Below are 25,957 nucleotides of genomic sequence, written 5' to 3'. Positions count from 1 at the left end.
TTCTCCAGAAAGGAGCTGGTGATGGCAGGTAGGTACATGCCTCACAGGGTTCTCCTCCAGCCTGGAGCCTGGCTGGGACTCCTATTGCTCAATGCCCTACAGGACTAATTCCACATAACACTGTGCTGATGAGCACACAAGAGCCTTGGGGTAGTGGCTTGGTGCTTTGACATCTTCAATGTGAGACCAAGGTAACTTTCTAGGCGCACATTCTAGTAGACAATTTACTTAATTACCTTACACGATGATGGGGGTAGGATAAAAATACTTCCTCATATTGTCTTCTAAATATGGTTTTATCTGATACGGATACCCATGTTAATATAGGAAGAGGAAGAGAACTGGCATTTATTGAATGCTGTTACAGGTAGAGGAGATCAGGCTGAGTACTTTTCATTTTATAACCAACTCAGGAAATACCTATCATCATCCACTTTTTAAAGATGAAAAGAATGAGGCTTAGAAAGGTTGAGCAACTGTTCAAGGTCATGAGCTAACACATTCAAATCCACTTCCCTTTGACACTGAAGTTCATTCTTATCATCAGGTGAGGACTTCTCTAAGGAAGTCAATGGACAGTTCAAAGAGAAAAGATGATCACTGAAAATGTCTCATCGCCTAATTTTCTCCTTGTTTTTCCATGCCTCAGAGCAGAAATGTGGCTAGAATCCTGTTCTAAAGCATCGGTGCAGGCAGGGATTTCTCCTGTGTACTGCTGGAGAAGTAAATCCAAAAGCAACAGGACTTGGAATGTTAGAAAAGTCTTAAGCTCTTTCTAGTCCAGCCACAAATCAATAGAGGTTTTTATGTATAGAGTGATTTACTATCATTCATTAGTGTATTTTATACTTCACTGAACTTAGGCAAATTATATAAACATTTTATATATAAGCAAAACATGTCACATGTCAGGACTCAAAATATGTATTTAATTAAAAAAATACATCTCTTAAAACCAAAGCCCTAAATACATATTAAATGCTACCCTAATCTGAAGGTAAATGAGATATGCCACGTAACAGATATGAAGTGACCCACATATACAGTGGCACCTCCATTAGTGAGGCAAATGCATTCCAACAGCACACGTCAGTGTCAGAAACTTCATTAGCCGATGAAGCAATAACAAATCACATGGGCCCATGCACGGAGGACAGAGAAGAAGTGGGTACAGTGTGAAATTATTAAATATTAACCAAAATAATAAAAGTAGGCCAACAAAAAAACAATATTCTGGAAGTTCTGATAGAGGGGGGAATTAAGAGGGAATGGGACTCTCCGAGGTGCTTTGTGATTCCCCGAGAAGTGGGGAAAAGTTTGAGGAGAAACCTGCATGTGGCGTGGCCTGTAGCAGAATGGACTTGGCCTGATTCAGTGCCCCCAACAGCCCCAGAAGAGGCCTTGAGGAGCTGGGGCTGAGCCTGGCCCAGACATGTCTCTGTAAGGACATAGACTATCCAGAGAGGAGGGACAGCACTTCTGAATCCCCAAACACCACTGGACCCACCAAGGGCAAGTTCACTGTTAGGCCACATGGACATGTTTCACTGGGCTCCATATCACCCCATCCATACACAAGTCCTTTTACAAAGGCGTGTCTTTCATTGTTCCGTTGGAAGAGGAAGACCGAATATCTTTACCTGGCTGAGGTTCTACACAGATTACCACTTAGACCAGTCATGGCGAACCTATGACACGCGAACTCATTTTTTTGGTTGATTTTTCTTTGTTAAATGGCATTTAAATATATAAAATAAATATCAAAAATATAAATATTTGTTTTACTATGGTTGCAAATATCAAAAAATTTCTGGTGACATGGCACCAGAGTTAAGTTAGGGTTTTTCTAAATGCTGACACGCCGAGTTCAAAAGGTTCGCCATCACTGACTTAGACTGTCACTCAACAATGAATTGGACAATCAGAACATGAAAATAACCTTGATCAGATCCTTTTCTTTCTTGACAAAGACAAGGAAGCAGGGAGGCGGGTGGACACAGGGCAGCTGAAGGGATAGAGGAGGCAGCTAAGGGGTTATGAGACCCAGAACAAGAGGCTGGGGAACCCCAACGTTTCTGCTGACTTCTTATTTATACCATAAACCTTGCAGGACAAACATGCTCTATTCACAGAGGTATTTTTGTCCCGTGCAGCTGTGTGGCTTAGCAGGAGCTTTGCTGACGAGCCATATGACTCATGCCAACGTTGCTGCATATGATTTATGACGACTTAAAGGAAAAGCAAACAGCCAGCTTCATTAGGAAGGAGCTTCATTTTCAGAGGATTTGTTCATCAAGGATCAGGGTACCATTTGGCCTTTCTGGAGCTGGGTGAAACAGCGAGCCTGCCTCAGCCAGGCATGGGCTGAATGACACCCCTTGCATCCCTGTGCCCCACTTGCCCTATTCCCTGCTTAAATGAGGACACCCCAGTTGGAGAAGCTAACTGATCGCTGTAGCTGGAGGACCTGTGCCCTTCAGCTGCCACAGGGGGCTTAGTGACTCTGAACGGGGCCAAACCCTCCTATTGGAGGTGCTGCTTGGGGCTGGAACAGCTGCCCTCGAAGGCAGGGTCTGCAGCCCAAGGCCTGGGGAGAAAGGTTGGAAAGGGACCAGGTTTTATTGGAACTTGTTTGGCTGCTTTGTGCTTTGTCACACTGCCTCCCCACCTCACTGATGCGGAGAGCAGTCCCACTTAATTTTCTGAAATGCTCCCCAGAGAACATTCAACAACCCTCCAGCCCCCCAGCCCCGTCCAACCCCACACTCCCCACAGGGGTCAGAAAGAAGAGGGCTGGATCTCTTACTCTAGAAGGTTTCTAACTCTTACCCTTGAAACTCTCCAAGCTGGACTTGATAAGCCTGTCCCTTTCCTTCTCTCCCTCCCTGTTTCAGCTTTCACTTTCAAACAAGGCCAGGCCCACATTTATAGCTTGAAAAAAAAAAGTGTGTGTGTGGGGGGGCGGGGGGGGCGGGTAGAATCAGGCCAGTCAATAGCTCAGGTTGGTGGCTGTAACACACAACGGCTGCTTTGTGATGAAGTAGCTTGGACTAAGAGAGCGACTTGGGTAATATCCTGTTTATCTGCTTCCAGGAATGCGCTGTTAACACCAATACCCTCACCACAATGGAGCCGAATACAAGACTATGAGACTTTGTGAATCATGCCGTGGTCACAGGGCCTGCACCGTGGACACTTTCATCTTATATTAAAGTGTGGGAGGCTCAGGATACAGTTTGTATTCAGGTTGTCCAACCTGCTAATAAGCTTTATAGCTTATCATTCCTCTGAGAGATGAGAAGAAAGCCCATTTGGAAATTTTGCCAAAAGGAGCTTAAAATGACAATTTTTAAAATATTCAACATATATACCATATGCCAACAAAGTTGTACTTTAAACTAGAAAATTAAACAGTCAGTAAACGTTTGGGTGCAATTTTTTTTTAAGTAAAAGTGTTAATTACCCTATCTTTTGTCTCCTCTGGTTGCAGTCAGTAGGGAGCCAGTGCTTTCAGCATAGCTTTGGGTTTATTTGTGTAAGTTTTGTGTGGCCTGATCCCTGCCCCCACCACGACACACACAAAGGACCTGAGTGGCTGGTTCCAGGTAGTGGGTATGATCTCTCTCCGGGGATGCTTTGGAGGCCCACCAGCTGCATCAGGCCTCCTTGCTCGGTGCATCTCCACCCCCTGCCAAGCCTGGTGGCAGAAATCCCTAGAGCGGAGCAGCACACCGTGCAGCTCTACAGCAGCGATCAGTCTGTTTCCTGTGCAAATTTTTACAGAGACGCCCTGGTATCTACCTTGACCCACCCCTTGGCGTCCTAATAGCTCCTCCTGGCTATGACTCAGAACTGTCCAGGAGAAGTACCGGAAGGACGAGGTGGGGGTCAGACTGCCTGAGCCACTCCTGCTGCCTCCGTGTCCTTTCAGTGCCTGGGAAGCCACACCTGGTTACCCGAGAGGTCCTGCCCGCACAGACTCGGGAGCTCTCCCTCAGGGGCCTTGAGGGAGCTCATCAGTTCCAAGCTGTGGGCAAGGAAAAATGGGTTCTACCTTCCTCAGAATTTCTGGTAGAGGATTCCTTCGGAAAGGAGCAGGAGCCTGAGCCACAAGAGCAGGCAGAGGCTCTAGGACAGGCTGCGCGGCGGCACTTTCTGCAGCGACGGAAACTTTTTGTAATGCGGTGCCGGCCAACGTGGCAGCGCCGAGCCACACGTGGCCACTGAGCAGGTGACACGGCTCTAGAATGACTGAAGTACCAAATTATCAATTTTAATTCATTTAAATTGTCTTAAGTGACTACTGTGTTGAGCAGAGCTATAGGAACTAAGTGTGTGTGTGTGTGTGTGCGTGTGTGTTTAGTGTTTAGAAAACTGTAAGACCTCAGGTGGAGGAAAAAGAACGACGAAGAAAAAATATTGCCTACTTAGACCCTTCTGGAAAAATCCTTTCGGCCTGTCGCCATAATCTCTGCACCCAGGTAATAAGGAGATCCTAGCCATCAGTTCCTAAAGAGAATGGTGTCATCATTTATTTTCATTAATCATTAGGGAACGAGGCTGCCATGCCCACGTACAGGCTGGCACGTCTCTGCATTCACGCCTACTGATTGATAGCATTTCAAGACATCTTGTGCTAGGCTGTGGGCAAGGGGGAAAGGTAATGAAATTGCCTCCTCATTTATGAGCCAAGCCAGCAATGTGTCATTGTGTGTGGCTGTCAGTTTTCTACATCAAGGGTGCCCAGTACCAGGTAAGCCACCACCCCCCCACTTTGAAAGCAATATAAATCAGGAGTTGTACAAGTGGAGAGGGGTCATGGAGAGGCCACCGGAATCTCAGGCCTGTCCACTTGTCTGATTCAGGGCCTTGAAATTGTTTCCTGAGCTGGGAAAACCGTGGGATTCTGAATACTTTGCTGGGGACGCCAAGCCTTGTAGATATTGCAGGTGACCTGCTGACAGAGGGACAACGTGGATGTGACCACCCCTATAGCTGAAGAGAAGATCCGGATGGTATCAGCGCTGGGGTCCCAAATAGCGTAGCGGGGAAGACGGCCCCGACCCCATGTCCCACCCCTCCTACGTTCATTTTCCTGCTGTGTTTGAATTAGGAAACACTGAAGACATCTAGGAGAGTATAAGGAACCAGACACTAAAAAGTTTTTCTCCATCCAGGAAAAAAACACACAACACAACAACTTGTTAGTTTACCACATTTCGCGTCTGCAGAGCTGTCTGTCTTTCCCTCCCAGCGTTTAGCAGGGCCCTGAAATGCCGAGCTGCAGCCCTGGCAGCAGTTCTTTCCAGGCAGGAGCGATTTGCCTTTTCATCACGACTTCTTTTGTTTTTCCCCGTAGCCAGCTGCTGCAGTGAGGCATCAATTTAGATTAAACAGGCTGAGAAGTGCTATTCAGTCTGTCAGCCAGGCACACTTCTCTAAATACAGCGTTCAGCAGGTACCGCTTTTAAAACGAAGTCAGGAGGCTGCTCACAGGGGGCCACAGACTTTGTTTCTCAGTCTGGGAACAAGAGCAGGGATCTCCTTGGCGGGTTTCTCTGCATTCAGCGCTGGGAGCAGCTCGCGCCCTTTCTTTCTGCCTGTCTTCACCCTCGTCCTGCTCCTCCCCTTCGGCTCTGCCACTGGTTTCTATCTCCATTGTTCCCTTAAGCCCAGCAGCCAGTGTGCAGCCAGGCCCAGCACACGCTCAGCAGCCAGCAACTTCCTCTGAAGCTGCAACGCATAATTATAACCAGCTGCTCCGGCTGCTGGCTGGCCAGCTCTGCAAACAAGCTTCCTGATGCCCCGAGTTCCAGGGAAGCGACAGCCGGCTCCTGGCAGCAGCAAATTCTCCGAAGGAATTGCCCACACCCTTGGAAGCAAAGGGAGCAGCCTTTCTCTCTTGTGGCTCCCAGAGGCCAGTGCCTGCCTGGTCTCCTCGCTCTTCCCTATCTGAGAGTCGCTTTTATTGTTAACAGGAAGCTGCCACCTGCAGCTGCCCTGGCCCTGCTGGCTGCTGGCTGTGCTGGGGCCACCTCAAGCAGGATGGCAGTCCCAGGCCTAACGCAGGGAGGCAGCAGCACGAGGAGCCCAGGCTTCCGGTTGGCGTCTCAGCTGGGGCAGTTTGCGAACATGAACAGAGATATCTGGGTAGGAAACATGCACTGTCCCTCAGCTAGCAGGAGGCAAAAAGCCAACTGTTGTGGCTTTAAAAAAAAAAATACCAGTGAAAATCCAAACAAGCCTAACATAACCTCCCCACAGACAGCAGCATGTGGGCAAGAGAGATGAGGATGCGCCCAGGCCCCGCCTCAGAGCTGTGGGTTCATCTGGGGGCCTCGGTGATCTTTCAGGCTTGGCTACAATATGACTCTGATCCGAAATTAGGCTTTGAATGTGTAACACTAGGCTCCCTGTCCCACCCACCACCTCTCTCTGCCCAGTGCCGATTCTTCAGAGCTTGGCTCTGGGCCAGATAGGGCCCTTCTGGCTCCTAGGGGAAGGGCTGGCCTCAGTGTCCTGTTTCCAGGCAGGGCTTTAAGGTGGGTGAAGGTGCACGATGCTGCCCAGGAAGAGGAGGGGAGACTGATCCGCTTGCAAAGGACACCCAACCCTCAACTCACCCACCTCCTCAACCCAAAGCTGGAGAAGACGGGGCAGGTAGGAGGGCAGGTGTGCCGCCTGGGGCTGCCACACTGCTTCTGCCCACCTGTGCCTCCCAGCTCGGATTCCTAATAGGCCTTCAGCAGGGAGAGAGGCAAGCCAGGCCCAGCTGGCCACTCTGTCATGCCCGACAGCAGCCTTGGAGGTGGGGAGCAGCTGGGACTCTGCTGTTGAAAAGGAGCTGCTCATTTTACAGGGCAATTTCCCAGGGATGCTGGCCCTGGCAGTCATAGCTCAAGTGGGGCAGGCAGACAGGAGCACCTTCAAGAGGGTTTGTTCTTATTGATGGAGCTTCGGCAGCCAGACCATGGCCAGCAGCCGTCTGCTGTGTTGGGGTTCCCCTGCGCAGCTTTCTCAGTTTCAATGTTTTAAAATCTCAATAGAACATTTGTTTTTTGCCAAGTGGTACCGGGCAGGGGGTGCTACTGGAAAGGCACTGTAATAGCAACCTGGATTGGCCACAGGCATACAGAGAACCCAGGTCCTTGTGAAGGTGTGTACACCAAGCATGTCAAACTCAAAGGCTATCATGGGCCAAATAAATGAGGCATGCGGCCCACAGGCCATGAGTTTGACATGCTTGATATTCACAATGGAGCTAGTGCCATCAGCCTCCGATAACCTCTGCATTTTAATTCCCCACAGAAAAAGGTGCCCATTTAAAGTGCTCTTTTGGTGTTCAATCCACACTTTCCCTTCTGATGCCTAAGCCTGGATACACTTCAGAAGCATGTTCAAAGCAAACGCATGTCTGGAATAGCATCACGACGCGGCGATTTCAGCCCGAATGTTACTCGTGCAGCTTCACTGGCTCCTCCACTTAGAGCAGTTTGGAGGTCCCTGTGACTCACTAATGTGATTTTGGCAGGTTTTTCTTAGAGCTTGCAATGAGGAACAAGCTTAACGAGTCATGTCTGAGCTCTCACTTGACCGCAAACCTTCCTAGAGAAGATCAGGGATGAGAGCCTTGCCTTTGAGGGCTCCGTTCCCCCGGGGAGGAATGTAGAGAAGGCACTGTAGCCCTATTATAGCATTAAGTGCGTGTGTGTGGGAGGAATGATGTAGACGGCAGAACGACGGAGAAGTTCAGTTTCCAGGATTATAAAAAGTGAAGCTAGAGAGATTAGCACTGGAGTTTGAGACAAGAGAGGAGTTTGAGACAAGACTTAGCTTAGCCAGACCGATGTGGCTCAGTGGGTGAGCATCAACCCATGAACCAAGAATCCGCCACTTTGATTCCTGGTCAAGGCACATGCCCAGGTTGCAGGCCCAATCCCCAGTGGGGGGTGTGCAGGAGCCAGCCAGCCGATAGATGTTTCTTTCTCATTGATATTTCTATCTATCCCTCCCCCATCCTCTCTAAAAATCAATAAAAACATAGTTTTTAAAAAAAGGGATTTAGACTATTTTCCTAACTCTGCCCCTAATTATCTGTGGGGACATGGCAATCCATTTACTTTTCCTGGTTTAAGTTTTATCACCTATAAAATAGGGTGCCGATACCACTCTGAAATTCTAGTGTGTGTGTATGTGTGTGTGTGTGTGTGTGTATGTAGAGAATAAGCACACTAAACATGTTAAAATTAGTATGAAAATGCATTTTGTAGTTGAAAAGTAAATGAGTAGTAATAATAACAGCCACAGCTCCTTGTGCATGCTTATGCTTATTTATTAAACAAATATTTAAGTCCAACCATTGAAGTGGGCTTTATGGAATACCATCTGCGGATGAATTAAAAAAAAAAAATGCAAGTGCTTTTTCAAGTATAAGATCATCTTCTTTAAAAAAAAGTTCTATAGTTTTTATTTTGCTACATTAAGGGAACCATGGGGTCTTGCAGGCCTCGCTAGCACCTCCCGTGCTTTACAATGACATTTATGACTCTGAGAGTGAAGGTGCTGTGTGTCACTCTCCACCAACAGACGGAGACACTGAAACTTAAAGAGGTGAAGTGAGGTCCCCGAGAAACAGGTGATGGACTGGCTTCCAGTCTCTTGCTCCAACCTTGCTCCACTCTTCTCTCTCATACACAGCCATCGAGAACTTCATCTCCAGGCCAACACTGCCAATCGGGACCCGCAGTGTACAAAGCATTTGTGTGAGAATGGGATGTCCGCCATCCTGGGGACAGAACACAGGGGCCAGAACAGAAATGGAGGAGAAGGAATGACTGAGACTGTGGAGGGCAGAAATGGCATCAACGGCGGGTCTCACGGTGACGGCCAGAAACAGGAAGTCATGAGTGGAAAATTCATTATCACTGACCAATCCAGGTCAAGATCATAGAAACCTAATGGCAGGACTTGCTACCCACTTACCCTATTTAAAGACTGAATTTTGACACTATGCTTATATTTAGAGATTTTCCTCAATTTCCTCCTCTGCATATGGGGCAACTAGGCCTATCTCAGATAGTTTTGCTAAGACTAACTGACTTCATGTTTGTAAAAGTATTGAACACGAACCGCCCCCCCCCCCCCCCGCCAGTACATAGAGGGGGCCTAGGAAGTGCTAATTCCTTCTATCCCAAATTTGGCTATCTTCCTTATAAAGTGCTTTAATTGTTGGAAGCACTTTCATATGTATCGCACACAATTTAATGAGGCGGCTAAGGAATGAGTGATCTTCCCTTCCACATACGTGAGAAAACTCCGTCTCCGAGAGGTTAGGTAATTCGCTCAGAGTCACACGGTAAATTGGTGCAGAACTGGAAGCTTAGCTCCTGGTCCTGTGACCCATAGTCCTGAGATCATTCCAGAAACTTCTGTTTATTGCCACAATTGCCTCCACCTAAATGGAAGCACTTGGCTTGTAGTCCACCCCAAACCAATTCCACCTCCCAGGACTGTAGCCCCAGCACTGCACTGTAGCCTCAGCTTCAATCTGTCCCATTCCTCGGAGACGCTCTTCTACCTTCACCTAGGGCTGCATGCTCGGGGAACAATCTACATGGCATATAAGTCCAAACAAATTGGGAGGGAATGTTCTTTGAAATGAAAAAGGTTGAATTAGATACCACTGCACACATTATGTTGTTAAGTATTTACAGCATGATAAAATCATCCCAAATGTCACTAATCCCTGGGGGACTTATTAATAATTAAGCATTTTTAGTTCAGTTAGGAATGCAAATTCCATTTAACAAGAGCATGTACACTAAACATGTCCATTATATTGCAGCTTGCGACCAAATATGTTAGAGATCTCAGCTGGATTTCTCCAGGACAGATGACAAGAGTTAATGCAGGTATCAGTTTTCCCTAAAGGCAGCACAGGGGCCAGAAGTAGCCTCCTGGATTGGTTTATAGGGCTTGTGTTTATTAGGAGTGTTTATTAGAATGACTAATAATGAAAGGAGACTTGGCAAGGGCTGGGACAGAGCTGGGGGAAGCCCAAAGGAAATGAGATGGTCTCGCAGAATACAGGGCAGACCAGAGACCCAGTGTCTGCGGTGGAGTGAATCATTTGTCCCCACGTTGGTTTTTAGGCTTTTTAAGGGCTGGAATAAGCAAAGAAGGCCTCCTTTCTATGTGTTCCACTCAACGGGAAGGTCATTTACATTTTTATTTAGCTTAATCAGAGGAAAAAGATATATGGCCCTGGTTTTACAGACACACACACACACTCCTTTAAAAAGCAGTTTTCATTACTGCTTTGTTTTGTTTATCAAGGTAGCTGGTTCTCTTTTTTCTTTACTTCCTGGGCAAAGTCAGAATATTGAATATCTTGAAAGGAAGAAAGGGAAGCTAGCAAACAGATTGTCAATCTCCTTTGTCTCTTTCAGAGATTACTATTTTTCCTTAGGCCCACCAAAGAAGGTCCTTTTTGAAGATGATCAAGGGAGAAAAAAGAGTGTGTGTGCATGTGCTGTGAGATCTGAGGAAATCAGCTGACCCAGCCGTTAGTCCTGGGGTTCTCCTAACGAGCTCTGCAATGTCTGATCTTTTGGGCATGTTGTTTCACCTCTCTCTCTCGGCCCCTTTTCCTATCAGTAGTTTTCATGATCTAGAAATCCCTTCTAGCCTTAATGCATCAGAAATCTAGGCTTGAAGCAGAGACAAGGCTTCTTCTCAGCAGTCCCTGAAGAATTTTTGCAACCTTTATGCAAAAAATGAATGGATACGTTCTTCCACTTAATTGTTTCCTGAGCTGAAACACCATGCAAATCATGCCACTTCTTTCCTCCCTCACTTAAAGCACCTGCCAACCTAATAAAAGGGCCATAAATTGAGTTGTAAGGACCCCAACAAAGAAGAGAGAGCCTCTGCTGACCAGGGAGGTCAATGGGACAGACTCATTGGGAAGTAGACACCACAGGGAAGCTTGTTCACCAACGAGGTGCCGGAGGACCCAGAAATGGCAAACATAAGGGTAGACTTGCCCTTGCTTATGGCTCTTCAGTCTCATCCTGATGTTATTAGGGTTCAAAGTCCAGCTAGTACTGCCTCCAGGAGGCCTCTGGTCTGAAAAAGGTATGTGTATGTCTATAGGAATTACTCCCCGAGTGTTTCCTTTAAAACACTCTCTCTTTGTGTTATCAGATACCGGGCCCAGGCAAGTGGACTGTTGGGTAGACGTTCCCACCCTACTCTCAGGAAAGAATCGACAAGGCCAGAGAGGAATGTGAGAAGAAATGGGGGAGAGAGCAGGGAGGGCATGCTGCGCTATTTATCATGCAGCAGCCTTGGGAGAAGCAGAGGAAGAGGGTTTGAGTTTCAAAACAATTTGTGGACTTAGAGACTATAAAACTGGTGGAGGAAAGAAGATTTAAAGTCAAATAGATTAATAAACTCAATTATCCTGGATGATTTTCTTCAGCCCCTGGTTTTTCTGTTCTGAAAGTCTGTTGGTTTTTCCTGCAAATAATCAGCTTGCCCCAAATGAGAACAGTGTATTATATTTCACCATTCATATAAGCCGGGGGGTGAGGTTTCTCATTTTGCCTTCACAAACTCACACACCATCACCACCTCCCTGATAGTTTGAGGAATTACTTTGCTCTGTCTCTTTAAAAATGTCTAGAAAACTCTTTGGGTACTGTCAAGGCTAATCAATCAGAATGATACTTATGAGCAAATGGGATCCCCTCACTTCCTAAGTTGCTTTTCATAGGGACTAAGGGGGTCATAACCAAAAGGGAATGACCACACCCTTCAGAAGATTAAAAAAGATGTGAGTGAGTGAGTGAGTGTGTGTGTGTGTGTGTGTGTGTGTGTGTGTGTGTGTGTGTGTGTATGTGTTGAGGGGATTGTTACCTGGTTTTGCTGTTGTAATTCATCACACTCTGTTCCTGTAAAAAAAAAAAAAAAGCATCTTTGAAATTTCGGGGGCTCTAAACACCACCACAGATTTTCCAAGCTGGTCTGAGTAGAGTCCAACCAGTTTTTTGCACAGGTGATTACACTGTGGCCCAGAGAAGTTAGCCAGATTAAATGTGGGTCATCCAGCTGGTTAGCCACAGACCCGAGCAGGAACATGGCCTCCAGGCTCCTTGTCCTGTGCTCTTCCTACCCTGGGTGGATTCTAGGAGATCTGATTTGCAGAGTTTCCTTTCCACTTTGCTCTCAGTAGGAGACAATAAATCGTAGCATGAGTTTGTGTATCCAAAGCCCTTACCAGCCAAACATTCCCCAGCACTCTCCACTCTCACCCACACGGCTGGAAGGCCACTGCAGAGGGATATGGCAGGAACACTCTGCTCCCAAGGACACATGTCCTTTTTCATCAAAATCCTTTTTCTTTGCCCAAGGTTAATTGCTCTTTGGCCTCAATTTCTTCTGTCTATTCACTGGTATTAGTTTGTATACCAACACTTATATACACCACATTTAAATCGGGAGACACTAAACACAACTAAACGTAACCTGCAGTACCTTAAAAATTAATCAAGTTTGTGTACTATTTCTTATCTTTTCCCCTTAGTGATCATGTGATGGGTGGGACCTTTGAAGTCATCTCAGTATCAAACCTCTCCTTCCCAGGGATGCTGGCCCTTGGGTTTGTTCTTTAACAAAAGTGTTAATCTTATCCAAGGAAGCAGCGAAGTGACTTGCCCAAGAACAGTAGGCAATCAAACTGGTTGGAATTCTGTATCTGGACTAAGATAATCGGCTAAAATCATACACAGCAGTCTTTTACCAATGCACAGAAAAGAACTTAATAAATAAAACATTCTCAATGTAAGGTAAAAAAAAAAAAAAAAAAAAAAAAAGAACAGTAGGCAGAAATGGGAATGGAATGGTTCCCATAGACTCAGTACTGACTTTTTCTTTCTATTATGCCACCATACCAACCTGCCAAAATCGGGTTTCACATCTTCTCTTTGCTCTTGTCCAACCCCGGTTAGAGATACTAATAACCAACAGGTAGACATGACATGAGCGTAGACAGGATATGGAGGGGGCAGGATGAGACCTGAACAACCCAGCATGCACTGTTCAATACATTAGCCACAAGTCATATGTGAATATTTCAATTAAAATTAAATGAAATGACAAGTTTAGTTCTTCAGTTGCACCAGACACCCTTCAAGTGCTCAGTAGCCCCTGTGGCTACCATATTGGGCAGCACAGACACGGATCACTTCTCTCATCACAAAAACTTCCACCAGAGAACCCTGCCAGACTCTAGGCAATCAGAGCAAATAATAACTAGCACTGATTGAGGTCCAACAGCATACCAGGCCCAATTGTTTATGTTTCATGACTATTATTTCATTAATTTTTATAAAACCCCAGTAATATTATTATTTGTATGTGACAGAAGAAGAAACTGATATTAAAAATTCTTAATAATTTGTTGTTCCTATTTAGTAGTAAATAGCAGAAATATGAACATGGACCCAATAGTGGCAGACTACAATATGATCTCTAGTTTCCTGTGGGGAGCCATACAGACTAATAATTCTAGAGCTAGCATTTATTGAACACTTAGAAAGACACTGTTCTAACAGGCAACATAAATAAATCATTAGTAGGTATGGTCATTATTCCCATTTAATGGGTGAAGAAATGAACTTACAGAGGTTAAGAAACAATCCTGAGGTCACCCAGCTAGTAAGTGACGGAGTCAGGACTTGAACTCAGGCAACCTGACTCTAGAACCTGGTGTCGAACTATTACACCATACTGCACAACTGGCTGCTGCTTCTATGTTGTATAAAAGGCAAGGACTACCCTATGGCTCACAATTCTAATCCCTGTTCACAGGGCCGGTTGCTCTTTCCAGATGGGCTCTCTCATGGAGTTGGCTGTCAGATGCCTGTGCTCATTTCTCCCTGCTGCTGGCCAGCAAGGTCTCTTGCTCTCTCTGCCAAGCTGCCATAGCTACAAGTCATCACAAAAGTCGTGCTCCAGCAAATCTTGAAAGGAATCCTTTGGCCTACTCCTTAGAGTCGTCCTGCTTCAACCCACCACAGGGGCAGCTTAAGAGCATCCTGTTGACATACCTTCTTGACATTTGGTAGGCCCGGTGGTCATCCCTTCCGTCCTGGTGGGCTGGCTGTGTTCCAGGCATACTGATGGATCTGTCCTTATCCTTTAATGAGAAGCAGGTCTACTAGGCAATCCCATGAACTGGCTCAAGAAGTTGGGTGTGACATTTATGCACTGATCTATAGATTTTTATTTAGCCTGATCTAGAACCAGGTGCCACATGGGCACCATACTCCACCTGACAGTCTCACCAAGATATTCTGGGGGTTTTTTTGGCTTTATTTTCCTACTGCTTTGATATTTTTAGAGCATTACTGCTAGCTGAGAAGCAAAAGTCAATGGAGGCTTTTTTTCTTGTATTTCAGAGGTAAAATCCTATTGGCTGCCAATAGGATTTTCATTGCACAGGTTAGCATTTCATTTTGGTCAACTTTATGACTTTTCATACCCTTAGCAATATTAGAACTATGCAAGGTGGTCCAAAATCCTTTGGAGGCTGTCTTAAGTAGGGTGGCTTAGCAGTCATAAATGGCTTTAAGAAGAATGGCCTGTGGGTTATGTAGCTTGGAAGTACTTCCCAAAGACCTTGAAACTTAGATGTCCTGATGTCCTTGGGAACAAATAGACACTCAAACCAGTCTCAACTATTAGTGGAATGGACTGGCTACGGGGGATTCTTTCAAATAACTGGCAAAATCTTTATGGAATCCCACTGAGCTTCATTATTAGTCAGGTCAATAGTATAGGTTGTGTGTAAATCAACTCATATTATCAAAGACTTTTGTAATATTGGTGGATACAGTGCACTTCCTCTACGTGATGTACCACAAATACCACAGGAAGTCACTCCCACTTCATCACCCTGGCCCAAGCACACGGCTGTCTTTCAAGAGTCTAACTGACCTTGCTGTGCAGTCACTGGTTTGCCAGGAGGATACTGACATGAATTTTACTATAGTTGCAAAGTGTGGGAAGTTTGTGAGAGCTGTCTTATTCTCAGTTCATTCTTCCCGAAAATAACGATGAACTTGAAAGCCGGCTGTATGTCCTTGGCTCTCCGCCTAATAAAGAATGGCAAACACGGCTATCTTAGTAGCTTCTTCTACTTCAACTTGGAAATTTTCTCAGATGCAGACCCGTGACTACAATTCATGATTCCAGCTCCACCTTCCTGGTGGGACCAAATTCATATTAACCTAAACTGTCACAGATACTTCAAGAGGTAGTACATTCCCTCTCATGAAAAGAATCAAGCAAAGGGGAATGGCTGTTCAGAGGGATTGTTGTGAAGGGGACTGAAGAACTGGTCAGGTGGCCAGACCAAATTACCCAATAAAAACCCTGAGAGGCTATGATTTAGCACGTTCTCTAGTCTGCAACATTTTGCATCCATAATGTTCTACTCTTCTTTAAACACATTACACTCCCCCAGCCCCCCAGGGTCTTTGCCTACACTGGTTTTGTGTGTGTTTTCCCTGGAATGTCAGCACATTCCAGGCTAAAGTTGACTTGACTTTCTTTTTTTTTAATTGTTCAGTTGTTGATTTAAATGCTTTCCTCCTAGAGAGGCCATTGCGCCATTGCTAATCCCTCTACCTATGTAGGCACACTGTGTTATACTTTATCTCTGAATCCATTCAATTTTCTTCCAGAATGAATGCAATTGTGGGTATATCCATACATGTTTGTGGGGGATCGGTTGTCTATAGACTGTAATGAGTGATCCATGTCTGTTTTAGTCACTAATGCATTTCTGTGCTTAGCACATACTAGGCATCTAAATAATTGCTGAATGTCTGACTGAATCAGTGAATATTGATGTCAGAGTAAAGTCATTTATAGAATTTATGCTGCAGAATTTTTGAATAGGAAAAATTCACATGTTTAGAGATACTCAACTCCATCATTTATCAATGAAATATAAATACCCTCAGTTTCTTCTTTTCCTTACTCTTACAAGGTTGGTGGCCGAGCTACGTAAATTTATAAGCACTGGATAGCTATCTTTAATTAGGCTACACATCAGAAATCTTAGCAATAGAATAAAAAAGTTTTTGTTATGCTTGTTTTTAAAAAATATCCAGGGCTTGGCTAGGTACTGATAGTTTATTAGTTCCTTTCTAGATCCTTTGGAATAAGGAATAAACTGGTCATCCTTCAGACTCCACATATCTCCAGTTTCTCTGACTAGAGTGGGTGGATCCTTGAGATCTTCCTCTGGTCTCCTGGCTGAACAATGGCCACCACAGTGAACTCTCCAGGTGGGTGCCGGTCACATTGAATATGATAGGACCACAGTAGAAGGCACCAATGACCAGATGCATCAGAAACAAAAGGGAGACACAAGGTCCTAAAAATAGAAATCACATCAAAAAATAGATGATGAGCTGATAAGGTCAGGAGACCTCTGTCCAGGAACACTCTGGCACTATAAAGGGAGACACGACTGCGCCACATTCTCCTGTGGAACCTGAGTCGGTTTTCCTTCAAGAGTTCTTCCCGAAGGAGGTTTTGTGGGTTGTGCTAACTCTGCTTTCCATTTTTATCTAGATTTGTTCTTTAACGCAAATGTTATTCTTCTTCCAAGGATTGCTGTATCATCACATTAACAATAAGATAAACAAACTTGACAAAAATTCCCTGAAAACAATGTGTGGTAATTGCATCGTTTTGTCCCAGGTACTCCCTTTTTGTTCTCAATTAAAAAGCAGTTCCAGCAGTTGTGTATGCTGTATCATTTGTTCACCTTAAATAAATACTTTGAAATCTAAAAATACAACAGAAATAAAACTTTCTGAAAAAAATAAAAAACTGAACCTTAGAATCACATCAAAAATAAGAAATGGATTTTTATGGGATCGGGATGGCTTACAAGAGGTTGAGGTTTCCTGACAAGCCAACCCTGTTATGGCCCTAGATCTAGGAGCTATAAGGGTTTACACAAAACAATTAGCCACAGACCTCTAGCTGAATGGTACAGATGCCCAGTCAGATATTTTAGATGTTTAGACTCAACAAAATCATGAGTTAACTACACTCACTGCCAGATATATCATGAAAGAACAGGAATTCCAGTAGCATTTGGTCAGCTGAATACTACCATCTAGTAAATCATTTTAATTTTCTTGAATTGAGCACATGATTTTTCCCAGGAATTAACAGTGAAAGAGTAAGGTTCCTACCAGAGAGAGTTGGAGCACAAGAGTGAGTCTGCCACTTTTAGGGGCTGGGACTCAGCCACTCATTTCCGTCATCAGATAACCGAAGACAATACCAGGGAAACTCCAGGAAGCAGCACAGTGACCTGACTAGTGTAGCTTCCACACCTGATCCATCCTGTAGCCTGGCTCTACACCCCTCAGGACATAGTAACCTATTTCCTCCCACCCGACCTACCGGCTTTTCAGCATCGGGCTTCTAACATGAAGAGAGAAAGATCTGACAGAGCCTCTTCTCCTGTGCTCGCACTTCACTGTGACATGCTGAAACCAGCACAGCTGAACAGATACACTCATAATAAGACCAAAAAGGTAGTGACAGTGCTGGCAATTTCAGACCTGGGCCAAGCACCAGAGCGGCCTGGGGAGGAGGTGCTTGGCCCAGATCTGAAATTGCCAGCACTGTCACTACCAGAGCAGCCGGGGAGGGGATGACTTACTCTCAACCCTTCTCAACAAACAAAGGGTTAGGGCTACTGTGAACCTGGTGTTCCTGGGAGATTCTAGTTTGATGCCCACCCCCATCCTTTGCAGGTGGGGCATTCAGGGGAGGTCAACAGAGGGTTTTAGAGCCTAGACATTTTATGGAACCAGCAGAGCTGACCAAGTGAGGGGGCGGGACCCTCCCTACCAGCTCCGCTGTAGGCAATGGAAGCCCTGGCTCTTGGTAGTGCTGATGCATTTGTCATCTATGTAACATCGATACACATCAAACAGACCTAAATGTTTTGTATCTCACACAGGTTTTCAGTAAGTCAGGAATTCATGGTTTGGGTTTAGGGTCTCTCATGAAGCAAGATGTTGGCCAGGGCTGTAGTCATCTGTAGGCTTGACTGGGGTTAGAAGCCACACGTCAACCAGATGGCTCACTCACAAGGCTGGCAAGTTGGGGCTGGTTGGTGGCAGAAGGTCTTAGTTCCTTGATAAGAGGACCACTCCATAAAGCTGCTTGAGTGTTCTCATGACATGGTGGCCAGCCTTCCCTACAGTGAGTGATATCAGAAAGAGCAAGTGGAAGTCACAGTGTCTAGCCTTGGAAGTCACACACTGTCACTGCACAATATTCACTTGGTTACATAAGTCAGTCCTCCTTAACATGGAAGGTGACAACCTGGGACATGAATATCAGAAGGCAAGGGTTTTGGGGGTCCAACTTAGAGGTGGGCTACCACACCTACCTATTGGTCCTTCCACTGCCCATGGGAATTGGTCTGCCCAAAGACTAAGCTTCTCTCAAGAGTCACAAAAATCTGATGCTCATGGAAATGCCCAAGTGTCCTTTCAGAGAAAAGTCAACAGCTCCTGACCTCCTGCCTACTTCAGGCAGGTGGTGGCTCAGCGCCACACCCCAGCCACCACACCTCTGCTTGGGTAGCAGCACACGTGATGAGTGCTAAGAAGGAGTCATGGCATCACCCGTCAGCAAGGCACACACAATGGCTTAGAATACAGCTCAAAGCAAGAACCTTCCGGCTGGAGTATTGCTCTAAAATAGGCATCTGGTGGCCCCAAAGAATTAATAAGCCTATTTAAGTGTCTGAGGTATACTTATGAGGCTCTGGGGAGAGTGTGTCCTCACTAGATTTCTGCTCTTTTCCTGGAGGGCAAATGAACCTTGCTGACTCAAATGGGTGTAAAAGAAGCTAATTGTTAGCAGTTCTGGGTTCACCTTTGATGGGCGTTTATGGAAATTCCAGTGAACCTCCATTATCTTCTGTAAGACAGTCTAACCTAATTTCAACTGTTAAATTGAAATTTTAAAATTTACTGGAGGAAAAGTACAAGCCGGGCAGTTTATATACATGATCTCCATTAGTCTTCACGGGAACCCAGTGAGCTAAGTATCATGACCACTGTTTTCAGGGAAGAGCAAACCAGAGCTCAGGGAGGCTAAATGACTGGTCCAATTTCCCCGCTGACAACTGGGGGAGCTAGGATTCCAACATGGGTATGTCTGACTTCAAAGCCCATGCTGTCCACTCTCTAGGAATTCTCCAAATGAGTAGGGGAATACAACCAGTGAGAAGGTACATCCAGAGAGAGGAGGGAGAGGAAGGAGAGGAGGGTCTAAAACAGTGACAGCCCAGCTCAGGGACAGGAAGAGGGATGGGGGCTGAGGGCAGCCCGGGGCAGATGGGACCTTGCATTAGGAATGACCTGTCTGAAGATGGTCCTCTCAGACCCTTTCTCCTCAGTCTAGGCAACAGTGTTTTGAGATCTGTCTGAAGGCAGCAGATTACGCATCTCCCTCCTCCTCCAAGGAGAGGCAGGTTGCTAATAATAATAGTTACTGCAACCATGGCCTCCTGCTAAGTTAAGCACCACTTTTTAAAAATCTACACAACATTCCTATGAGATAAGCTGGGGGGATGGAGGGTTGGGGAGTTTAGGAACATCCCCAAGGTCACAAAGACCCAGGTGTTAATGCTCAGGGCCCTCGGGAATCTTAACACCATGTTCTACCAGCCAGAGGTTGGGTGTCTGGAGGGTGCATGAACTGACAGCGCCAGTCCCCACACCTGAGAAGCAGGATAGCTGCCCCTGTCCTGTAGGAGGCTTGCTGATGGCGCCACCTGGGCCCAGGCACCCACATGGGGCCCTGTGGCTTGGAGACCTGGCCTGTAATGGGGACCTGTCTCCTCTCGCTGACCTCAGCAATTCCGGAGTCGGAAGGCAGCCCCACGCGCCTGGACAGCGTTTGGGGTGGGCCTGGGCTGTGATGCCCCGGATGGGTGAGCTGGGGAGGGAGGTGTCCAGGCTTTGGAGGGCGCCCGGCACAGCAGCGCGAGGGGCTCACACCCAGATCTCCATTTTCCTCCTAGTGGTCTGTCTGCTGCTCTGGTCGGATCCTTGGCCCAGGGGATGGAGGAGAGAGAAGGGGCGCTAGGCTCCTCGGAGATCGGGAGGCTTTGTGTATTCGGAACCGGATTCACCACCTCTCTTCCCCGCCTCCCATTCCCGCTTTCTTTACCCCTAACCGAAGTCCCAGTAGAGTATCCAGCAATTAGCACGCGAGGTGGGGGTGGAAGGCAGCGGCGGGCGGGGTGGCGGCAGCGAGACCCCCCTCCCAGATCGGCCTGCGCTCCGCCTGCGCTGCCTTCGTGCGCCACCTACGGGCCGCTCGGGGCCGCTGCGAGCCACCGGAGCTGTTCCTAGGCAGATCTTGATCTCCATGGACAATAGACAATAGGATTTTTTTTTTTTGGAACAATGATTTATTTTGGGGGGTGGGGACAAGGAGGAAGGAGGGAGGGAGGAAGCAGCAGTGTGTTTGTCATCGCTTTAGAAAAAAATCTCTGTTCTATCATTGTTTCTGCATATCCATTATAGTGAAGACAAAAGAATCCCGTTCTGGAACAACAAAGCCAAGGGGAATGTTTTCTGAGGCTGACATTTAATTGTGTGCACAAGGTGCTACATTATCATGGGGAGAGATTGTAGAAGGGAATAGGGCACCACTTAGCTTCAAAAGCCAGGCTTTTCTGTGTTAAGATGTGGGCTTTTCCACATGAGCCCCATTTTATATTGGCTCATACATCTCATACCCCTCATGTTATACGCTGCACACAATTGGATGCTTCTATATAGTTTTCCAACCCATCACAAGGATTCCTGGTGGATTATTTTTCACACCACCGCCAAGGTCTGCTCTTTCACAGCTCACAGGGATAATTATGCTTCGCTTCACAACCTCCCTACACAGTGCTTACCAAAAGGATCCTAATTTTTAGGAGCTGTTAGAAACCTTGGAGAAGAATACTTAGCCCAACCCCCTTGTTTTATAGAGATGAAAGAGGTGGAATGCCTTGTCCAAAGTCACACAGATAATTAGAGATGGAGGCAGGGCCAGAAACCTGTTTCCTGGGCCCTGGTTTCTATTATAACCTGTTGTTTGATGTCCCGGTGACTAGGCCCCACCCACCACCCCCAGACACACACACACACACACACACACACTTGCTGGCTCTTGCGGCCACCCTTCTGGCAGGAGAAGCACACCGTGAGCTGTGTTGTGCAGACATGGATGACAACTCAGGGTGTGGGAGGGAGGCAGAGTGTAAGTACCTTTGCTTGGTGGCAATTCTCTTCTCTCCCCTTCTCATCCCTTCCCCTCTGTACAATGAAGCAGGGGGCAATGTGATGTCACCTTCGTTTGTTTATTTTGTTACTTTGCTGTAAGTTGGTAAGTGAAATCTACAGCAGTTCCCCACACTCTCCAGAAAATGCTTCTCCTGGGATGCAGGGCTTGAGCTCCGCGCTGGCCCACTGCTAGCCTGGGAACACAAGAAGAAATGTCTTCCACCTTTGGAAATCGCGCTCTGTGGTTTCATGGCAAAGGTGGTTTGCCCTTGGAAACAGAATAATCCAGATTTCCTTCTCAGGTTCATGAAAAATCCTTGGGGAGATGCAGATAGCTGATCGTGCTGTAGAACAGAGATGTTTTTCTTCTGCCGCCTTCCCTAAAAGGCTGCCACAGACGGCGCCCTCCTTTAAACTCTTCACCGTGTCACATGGAGACCGAAGAATCTTCACATCCTCGAGGAGCTCAGTCAACATTTCCACACGTTCAAAGCAAGTCAACCTGTCGTCGACGCCTGCGTAGAGGTTGTTCAGTCTGTTTAAAGCACACAGCCTGATCTCACAGTCAGCAGGCAAGTAGACAACAAGCAGAGGAAGTTTCAAAACAGAAGGCCAGAACATTCCCAACTCTCTTTAAACTGTTTTCTAAAGGCTTCGAGAAGAAGAAAACACACTTGGGGTGCAAGGGATTCCTAAGCCTTTCTGCTGCCTTTCGGTACCTGAGGAGCTTCGGTGTATACAGGGGCCATGTCAACAGGGAGCTTAGATCTCCAAATCTCCTCGTTTTCATTTGTTTGTTCCTTTTTCCTCCCTAGAGTGATTCATCCTTTCTCTACAAAAAGACCCACAGTTCAGTGACATTTTACTATGACAGCCACACGCTTACAAACACCTTGCCTCAAGGATTTTGTGAGAATCAAATGTGATCAAATGAGATGATGTAGGTGAAAGTGCTTTTAAAAGCCTAAACTGCTCTTTAGATGTGAGGTATGATTCCCATATTCCCGAGGGTTTGAAAGTGTTGAAACCATTCATTGGAGCAGCACCCTCGCTGGTCTGTACAGTTGTGTTTCGGCCCATTTTTCAGACAGGAACTGAAAGGGTTACATGTCAGGGGAGAGCTTCATGTAAATGTTAGAATATCATCTTAAAGAGTGCCCTTGCTTCTTGTTGGAATCTGGTAAATGCTAGAATATTGGTGACTCACTGCTTCCCCAATGTCCTTATTTGGTAGCATGCAAATAAAAACGATGGTTTTCAGATTTACATTTTCTCAAGCTGTGGTGCGAGCAGCTATTTTTTGCTTTTGCTTCAGCCACTATTCTCTGTAGTAGAAAGTGTATTTAGAGTTGTAAAAACTGTTTTTCCATTTGCATCCTAAATTTAAATATGGAACACAGCGACGCAAGTACTCTCTTGGTAGACACAGAAGTCACCGTAATTCAATTCAGGACTGCTGGCATATGGCCTTCATGTCTGTTCCTGCAAGGGCTCCACATCACTAACTTCACAGGGCAGATTACTTTTGTATTACCTATTTATGCAGCCTCTCTTTAGGACACCGTAAGTGATTTGCAGGTGTTATGTGACTAATTCTCTTAACATCTGTATTGGAGACATATGGATCCATTATGGAAAGTGAAGCCTAATCCGGCCAGCTCACTTCCATGGTATCGGCTCATAACCTTGAGATGCATGACCTTGTACTGAGCTCCACAAGAAGATTCAGTTACCAGAGGATGAGCAAATCTTGGACCCCAATTCCCCCAATAGTTGTTGTCCTATCTTATTACATGCAAGCCTGCTAGCAAGTTTCTCCAGTGATCAAAGCCCAAATTTACTTACTGCTCATGAGGTTGGCTGCCAGGTCAGGGGAGTTTTGGACCCATAACCTGATTTAACCCCAGGCCTTGACACAGTTTGCATCCCAGGCCTGACTCAGCAGCCTGAGCCCTGACTAACTTCCTGAGACTAGGCCTTCAGATGTTGATGATGGTGCCTCTTCCAGGAGAACCAGTCCTGAGACTGCCCGGCTGCAAGAAGGATTTCAGGTTGGTTTCAGTTAAACCACATGCTGTGTGTCTCTTCCCTTGCTCTTTTCTAAAACCCCTGCGGCTCCTTGGGGCCAGGTCGGTGGCTCTAACTTCTTGGAAGCTTCTGCGTATGGCGCTTTGTGGGGCAGCCAGACGAACGCCAGCTGGTTCTCCTTGTGCCTCCTGGCTGTCCGAGCCGCCCTCTCGTGTTCCAAATTTTGTAGGGGATGCGAATCTGATACCAAATCCCAGTGAAACATTGGGCAGGGTACTGCCACCAAAGCAGCCCCAAGAACAGGTGGCTGGAGGCGGGAAATAAAGAAGATGCTGGCAGGTGTTGGCAACTGGGCACACTATGTGCCTAAAGCCACCTGCCCTGCATCCACCCCAGCCTGGGGCTCAGTCAGTGGGGCCTCCTCCTCAGAGGAGGGTCTGGGCATGTTGCTGCTGGCTGTCCCTCCATACCCCTCCAGCTCTACATCTGCACTGAGGACTTCTGCCCCTGTAAATTCTTGCAATGTAGGAAATGCCCAGTGGAAAAACAAATATAATCATGTCATCTTTCACACATTCATGGTATTTTGGCAATACTTCTAATAGCCACTAAGGGACAAGAGTTTATCTTTCCATCCTACATCTCAAATCTTTTCCCTTTTTTTTTTCATCACTAGCGTAAACTGTGCTTAGTCCAACAACAAGGTTAAAATGATAGTGCTTCTCATCATTGCAGAGACTCTCTTGCCTCTGACCGGGCCGGTGCCTGCATCTGAAGCTTAGCAAATTTATTTCCTCTCTTTGCCTGTATCAGGGAGGTGTCTGGAAGATGAGTAAAGCTTTTCACGTGGCTGTGCACAGGCTTTGTTCAAGACCTCCGCTTGTGAGTGCAAACACTCATGGGAGAGGCCTATAGCCTAGAGGAGCATCAGTTAGTCTGTGCCTCTGTGCTTCCCCTAACCAAGAAAAAAAAGGTGGGGGGCGGAGGGGAGGGAGGAGTCATCTGAGGTATCTGGCAATGGTGAGAAATCCAGGCTGCAAATATAGACACATTTTTTTAAACCTCTGAGCCTCAGTCTCCTCGTTTGGGGGTAATAATAGTGCTCATAAGTTCAGTGTGAGGTGTTAAGGCAACAGAAGGTATAAAAAGCTCAGTCCAATACCTGGCACATTACAAGCACTCAGCAAGTGCCTCCCAGCAGCGGCAGCATTACAGCTAATATCCTCCTGTTTCCACGTGACAGTCCTCTGCCCTGGCAGGTCCCTATAGCTTCTAGAAGAATCCCTGCACCATAGTGGTTCTGTACTTCTGGCTCTGGTGTCAGCATGCCCCGGATCAGCTTCTGCTCCTTGGTCAGGGAACATTCCCAGGCAGAATTGGTGACAAGCTGGTGGAAACTTGCATTCCAGGTAGGGGTGGGGTCCTTGGACAGCACAGCCTCCCTTTCTACGGTTGACCGCTGCTTCTCCCCACATAGGCGGGCATGCTGCTCGGGCTCCCAGCCTCTGTGGGGGTCTTTCAAGGAGGCAACCTGTGGCAGCTGCTCTGTATCTACCCTCTGCCGAGCACTCCAGCCCCTCGGATTCTTTCCTTCTGCCCACACAGCTCCAAAGGCCCAGACCCATGAGTGCCATTGACCCCCATTTTTTTGCTGCGATAAGAAGCTTATTAACAAGCCCTCTCCAGCCTTTACTCATATCTGAACTGAGGTTTAATCTTATCCTTTTCACAGACGTGCATCCACATCGAGCACTTTCTGCAGAATATAGTGGTTCCTGAGGCCAAGTTCTGTTTCCAAATGAGTGGATACCTCCATCCCCGTCTACATCGAACATCTAGAGTTTCATGGAGGATTAGGGTAAGACATTTTCTCCCTCTCTCTAAATAAGACACAGTCACATAATCAGTCTGACTTTGACTGAGAAGTTGGCCTTTCTCTCTGGAACATAAGGTCAGTGCCATGCCAACCTCTCCCTCATTTGATCTCATTACTTCAAGTTCCTTATTTTCAAACTTGGTCAGACACTCATTCATTGTAGCAGCAGAACCACCCCTTCAGATGGGGCCTGAGTTGGAGTACAGCTCTTCCTCGAGCTTCCGGGTCTGCTTTCTCTTCTCTGAGTTAATAACTAAGCCCGAGAATAGCTTGCATTTTCCTCCCTTAGGAACCAAACTCAGTATGAAAACTAGAGTTCAAGTTCAGTTTTTTGCAGAGATTCTCTTGCCTATGACGAGGACATCAATATGTACGGACTATTTCCTCCTAATCATGGCTCACTTATCTATCTATCTATCTATCTATCTATCTATCTACCTACCTACCTACCTACCTACCTATCTATGGATTTTTGTTGGCTACTTCCTCACATGGACACTCCTTTGGTAACAACTCACATTAGAGTATAATAGAGAAATGCCTGCACACCGACATGGTTATTACACAGCTAAGTCCATGGGAAAATGCACCGGCAAGACTCAGATGCAGAGGAAACACCTTTGTCTACAAATTTGGATACAGCTGACCAGTGATCAAT

General features: G+C 46.4%; 1 long non-coding RNA gene across 2 annotated transcripts in view; it reads right to left on the bottom strand.

Moving 5' to 3' along the window:
• The window catches only part of LOC132235516 (uncharacterized), a 114,326-nt gene that overhangs the window by 5,250 nt on the left and 83,119 nt on the right, over window positions 1–25,957 (bottom strand). Inside the window, exons 4-5 of one of the 2 annotated variants that reach the window (XR_009453038.1) lie at window positions 11,920–11,954; window positions 8,471–8,785 (exon numbers count right to left, since the gene is read on the bottom strand). This is a non-coding gene — a long non-coding RNA (uncharacterized LOC132235516). Of the gene's footprint in view, window positions 1–8,470; window positions 8,786–11,919; window positions 11,955–25,957 lie in introns of those variants that run through there. The other variant, XR_009453037.1, reaches the window with a different exon arrangement.

Source organism: Myotis daubentonii, chromosome 5 (genome assembly GCF_963259705.1).
Source record: "Myotis daubentonii chromosome 5, mMyoDau2.1, whole genome shotgun sequence".
In the NCBI taxonomy this organism is placed as follows: Eukaryota; Metazoa; Chordata; class Mammalia; order Chiroptera; family Vespertilionidae; genus Myotis; species Myotis daubentonii.
The sequence above is the reverse complement of the archived record's forward strand: the minus strand, read 5'-3'. Positions and strand labels throughout refer to the sequence as shown.